Genomic DNA, 5,723 nt, shown 5'->3' with positions numbered 1-5,723 from the left:
ATTTTATTTTGAAATACATTCTGGTGTATTTTTGCCCATCCCTGCCTGTTCCCAGCATTAGCACAACACTTTGCGATGGTTAGCTTGTCACCTGTGACGATATATGCTAGGCCTAAGTGACTGACCTATATGGGTGCGTTTGGAGATGCCTGATGGAATCAGACGTTGTTGCCACACACCTTGCATGTAGCTGTTCGCTTATTTCCTCTGTGCACAAAGTTATTGTAACCGAAAATAATGATAAAAGGCACAACTCCGGGAGGACTTCTTGTCGCCATGGTCAATGCATTTTTTATCTGTGAGTGTTCGCACATGCGTTACGTTGCACATTACACTGTAAAAAATAATACTGTGGTTTTGTTGCTTTAACTTAATTTGTTTAGTTAATATAACTAAACTCTGTGAAAATTGTCGAGTCAAAAAGAAATACTAAGTTTTCACTGATTCAACTTTGTTCTAAGTTCAATGAACAAGCACTTTGTTGTCTTCACTTAAATGAACAAGTAGCCCTAACAAAACACGACACATGCTCGTTACTGCCACCTCTGGCCAGACCTGTTTACATCACTTTGCCCTGTTGGAAGAAAAGCACATGGAGGAATCGTCTCAACTTTCATCCGACGTAATCAGTCAATATTCAGTGTTTTTGGTGAGTAAACTTTAGTACACAACCACTCAATGAATTGAATGAGTAGAACTATTTCCATATAATTGGATGAAACACTTGCATTTCGTAGATGTTTTCGCTTAACCACATATCTCGCTAGTACCAGTAAAAGCTAGCTATCATAATGCTGTAATGTACCAAGCCACTTGAAGAAAACAAGTCTTTTCTCTATTCCTTATGGTTATTTCCCCTTGTGTATTTAAAATAGCTAAGGAGATGTTTTTGTTTGTTTGTTTAAGGCAAGCCAAGTTGGTTGGTGGTTATCTATTTGCATACATTCACTTAAATGGGTACGAACTAGCCTGCTAACTAACGGAAGCTTCTCTTGTCCATGAGCATGTTCTCCCTTCACAAGGACTAATGACAATTTAACCTTAATTCAGATTAGTAAGGGTGATATGTTTGTTTTCACAGTTTGAGCCAAAAGTTTACTTTAAAAACAGCACTGAGAGTGTGTGGCAAGAAATGAGTCAATATCAAAGATCCTTTAGTAGCCTACATCCTATATCAACCATCTCCGATGCTATTTAGCACAGTGGACATAAATGTAGAATATTATTATGAACCCATTAAGCATATCTTTATTAAGCATGACTTCATTCTCACTATGTTTAGTATAGGTGATAAAAGTTACCTAAGCATTTTTACAGTGTTCATAGAAAGTCCTCATTCAAATCTGAATAATATTGTGTATTATAATGTAGGCCATGTAGTATCAATGTTTAACAGATATCTCAATAGGCCTAATGCTTTTACAAACACATGTTTGTGCATTAAAATCTCAGATGCTTGTAATTTATCTCTGTTACAGAAGAGTGTTAATGAAGTGGACCTGTAAACTGAGCCCATTTTCAACGCGGAATCAGAGGGTCATCAGAAGATATACTCTGAAGCACGGACAGCACAGCCACTTTTGCCTCTTGCTCTGCTTGTTTTATCACCTTCAGAAGGCAAGTTGACCTCAACGGACATTTCTACACACAATTGACTTTTTTTTATTTTATAGTGTCACCAGGTATTAACAGAATTGCCTGTAGAATGAACACAAAAATATTGATTTAATGTCTTTTATCTTTTCTTTTTTGTTGTCATATTCTGCATTCACTGCATCCTCACGGAATTCAACTGTCTGATGTCTGCTGATCTCTTGAGAACCTTCCTCAGTGAACTTGATGAATATCTGCCCATGTTTCTTGTCCTTTTCAGAAAAAGGGACCCTGCCATCACAAGCTCCAAGACATTCTTAGATAGCTTGATGCTCATGTAAGTATTGAACATATGACTCCTGCATTCTATGATGTGAATATTAATGAGCTCAGAGTTTTTTCTATTTTGTTTTTGTTTAACATTGTGTTTGCGTTTGTGTGTTTCCTTTTGCATTTCAGGATTCCAACCAGAATAAGCGAACAACCTGCTTGGCATGCCCCACTTTCTTCGTCAAGATACTTCCAGCATTCTAAAGACCTGTGAGGTAGGTTTAGCAAATGACTTTAAATGTGATTTGGAAGCACTGGTTGAAATACAAGGACATGCTCTACAGATGGAAACTCATCATTTTATAAAGCATGTAACATTGTATTTGAACTAAGCAGATTATTTTAACTGTTCTAAACTGTAATAGAATAAAAGCATGTACCTGGTAATGAGTTAAATATTCACCTTTCTGGTGATTTGTTTTTCAGCCAACTGGTCCAGTTGAAGATGTCTTAAAAGAAACCAGTGTGGGGATCCTGATCGTGTATGAGGACTGCAGCAAATGCGTAGTTCTACAAAATCAATCACATATGTCTTGTTTTGGAGGAACAGTTTATCGTCATGGACATTTCCAATATTCCAAAGGCCTTTGAACTCTTTGGACTGATGGGTCTCAATATGGACTACCCGAAGCATCTAAAATTCATGTTTGAAGTACAAAAGCTGTTCTTGAACATTGGAAGGAGCTCCTCTTCACATGAACATTGCAGCTGCTTTCTCCAAAACAGGCTGCTTGGTAAAGAGTAGTACAACAACCTTCCGTAGAACTTGGACTTGGTCCTCAGTTTTGATTTGTTTTTATGTGTGTTTTCAGATTATTTTTTCTAATGTAGCATAATGGGTTTCCCCCCCAAATTTGATGTGCTGTACATCCACCTGTGTATTTTTAGTTAGTTTTTGTTTTTTTCTTCGATATTATGATGTGCATCCTCTCTTTGAAAAAAATAAGTATAAAAGTTTTTAAAAGTTAATAAAACTAACAAGGAAAATACACGTCTGAACAAATTTATTTCAACTAATGATTCTATTTTGAAACAACATGTAAATTAATCAAGTTAACTTACATGGCTTTTTTGACACAACAAGAGTCTGTAAAATTTTCAGTTGACTTAACTAAGAAAGATAAGTTAAATCAAATTTAATTTTATGTCAAGTTAACTCAAAAACGTTATGTCAAGTTAACTCAAAAACGTAAGGCAGCGGGGTAACAAACCTTTTTAAGTTAAAAGGGCATATTATTTTTTACAGTGTATAGCAAAGGGGCCATGCCGCTCGTTATACGTTTTCCAAAGTATACTGTATGTTGCAATAAAATAGAAATACATGAATACATTTAGATTAAAAAAAAGCAATAATTGCATGAAATACAGCTTGTTCAGGAGTCTCGAAGCGTCCAAGTCTGAAGTCTTTTGAGTGGAGTCGCAAGTCAAGTCTGAAGTCATTGTTTTTGCGACCTCATTGTTTTAGGCTAGTGAAAAATAGTTTTCGCAAGTGCAAGGATATGTGGATTCAATTAATCATGTTTGCTATGTCATTAGATAAAATAAATGTTCAAAAAACTAACAAGTCAAAGAAAAGCTTTAAGGGATGAGATCATAGAAGAAATATCTGGTGTCTCGCAATGTTTTTTAATTTCTATGGAAATGCACCTAGTTTATCTTTTATTTCTTTGCATTGTGCAGGCTACATTCACAAATACACTGCAAGATTGGCAGCCTAGTGACTTCTTTTCTGTGCTATAGCCTATGCGACTCTCCGCACGGCACACCCATATTCAACATGACTCCTAACTTTGGTTGAAAGATTACAGAAGCTAGGTTTACAATATCCTGGGTAATCCTAACAGCTAATGTTATTTTACACAGTATGCTAAAATCCGAATTTTAAAGCCTGGTCACTAGTCGCCAGTTTGTATGGCTAGTTTGCCTACTTAGACTGCATAATGAAAACGCTTTGTATGTCCCCTTTCTTCTTCTTGGGGGCATAGCTGATCTACAAACCACAAAAAGGGGCAAACATGTACATGCTGAAGGGCAAAGGGAATATCAAAATGTTTTACTTTGGCCTTTTATGGGGTATGTATTGGCAGAAAGCCCTGGTAACTTACCGTTGTCGTTGACACACCTGCTCGCTTGACTGCCACTGCAAAGTAGCCTGTGCCTTGGCATTCTCCATGCGTGTAGCCTGCGTGTCAGATAACCCTGACGTTTCTTGTATTGTCGTGCTGGCTGTCGGAATGATCAGCAGTACAAATAAGTTCGCTAAAATATTGGTGAGGACAATTTTGTCATCTTAAAATTTTGATTAGGACTAGTCCTTAGCGTCCCACCAGGCTGTAACTCAATGTATTTTAATTAAATGCACAAATATCGGTGTTTAAACAATCATTTATGGACCTCAACCTGAATGATGACTGTCTTTAAACTGGCAGATAAAGTCGCTGCATTGAAAGCCAAGCTTGATTTGTGGTGACGACGAGTGGACCGGGGTGTATTTGATATGTTCCAAACAGTAGTGGGGGGTTTGGGAGAGACTGAGGCAGGGCTCTTTCTCTCGCAGCTGGTGCGCGATCACCTTGTTGCGCTTTCAAATGCGAAGATCCACAGCAAACAAATGAGTGGGTCCGCAACCCATTTGTCAATAGGCTATCCCGAATAGTCCTAACTTGTCAGCGCAGGAGGAAGCGCAGTTGATCGAAATGGCAAATTACGGTGGTCTAAGAGTGTGTAGGCCTATAAGGAAACCTCTCTGGCGAGTTTTTGGATCACCCCCAGATGGAACCTTCTTGTTGCAGGGAAACAAGCCCAGGGCTCCCACTGATTATTCGTAATGCACGTTTAGTTCCCATGTTTTGTTCCCATATTTTGTTAAGCATGTTCACACTTCTAGATAATAATTGTGGAAGATAAAAACTACTTATGGGTATTATTGATTGATAATATTTTAGACTACAAGCTAAGGAAATGGCATGTGGAATGTCGTGTGGAAAATCACTTCTTTTCAGTGTCTATTTTTGTTTGATTTTGTGTGGGCAAAAAGTGTCTCAACTGTAGGCCTAGGCCTACTCAGTCTAGGCTACGTCAATCCGCTATTAACACCTTTCACTTAGCCCCGTTATAGGGTGTGAAATGCGTAATGCGTGTAAAATAGCACCATTGAGTAGGGGAGACCGGGGCTGGTTGGAACACTTTTCACTCTCGGTTATATTTCTCCGTCTTACAATGCGTTGAAATGGTCAAATTGTGATTAACTGAAAGCTTGGGATCTCAGCTACAAAATGTATACATTCAATGTCAACAAATGATCCCTTGTTTTGAGTTATACATGATTAAAGTGGTGTTGTGCACGTGTTCCAACCTGCCCCATGCACGGGGTTGGTTGGCACATGTAGTCGGGGTTGGTTGGAACACCTATGTTATAGTCCTTTGCAGTACTCCTTTTGCTTTTGTTTGAAGTGCTCATCTATATCACTACCTGTAGGGCTTTGCTGATTTCTTTTCTGTGTTTTTATTCAGTAGGGCCCACCGTCAAGACCAATTTGGTCCCTACCGATTTTTTTTTACTTCAAATGTTTAAAAATGTCTGAAATGCTTCCAAATGTAAAACTATGTTCAGTAATTACAATAACAGTGTTAAAATAAAGATTGATGATGTTTTTATGTGTAAAATACAAAGTTTATAGATTTGTCACAAAATAGCCATAGAGAATGTATGTGCCAACCAACCCCAAAATCAGTGTGCCAACCTGCCCCGCCCACATTAGGTCAAACTTTTTTGCACCAATGCTGTTAGCCTGCTAATA

At 38.0% G+C, this 5,723-nt stretch overlaps 1 long non-coding RNA gene across 1 annotated transcript; it reads left to right on the top strand.

The window, feature by feature from the left end:
• The first annotated feature begins 345 nt into the window (after positions 1-345).
• Positions 346-2,904, top strand: LOC143105875 (uncharacterized). Its single transcript, XR_012983564.1, has 5 exons — positions 346-649; positions 1,479-1,617; positions 1,874-1,930; positions 2,053-2,138; positions 2,350-2,904. It is a non-coding gene; the product is annotated as an uncharacterized LOC143105875 (long non-coding RNA).
• Positions 2,905-5,723: the final 2,819 nt, after the last annotated feature.

The sequence above is a fragment of the Alosa pseudoharengus genome, unplaced genomic scaffold (genome assembly GCF_046254945.1).
Source record: "Alosa pseudoharengus isolate Yale_2024_CS ecotype anadromous, Long Island Sound unplaced genomic scaffold, YU_APseudo_1.1 YU_APseudo_1.1_scf_6, whole genome shotgun sequence".
In the NCBI taxonomy this organism is placed as follows: domain Eukaryota; kingdom Metazoa; phylum Chordata; class Actinopteri; order Clupeiformes; family Clupeidae; genus Alosa; species Alosa pseudoharengus.
The sequence above is the reverse complement of the archived record's forward strand: the minus strand, read 5'-3'. Positions and strand labels throughout refer to the sequence as shown.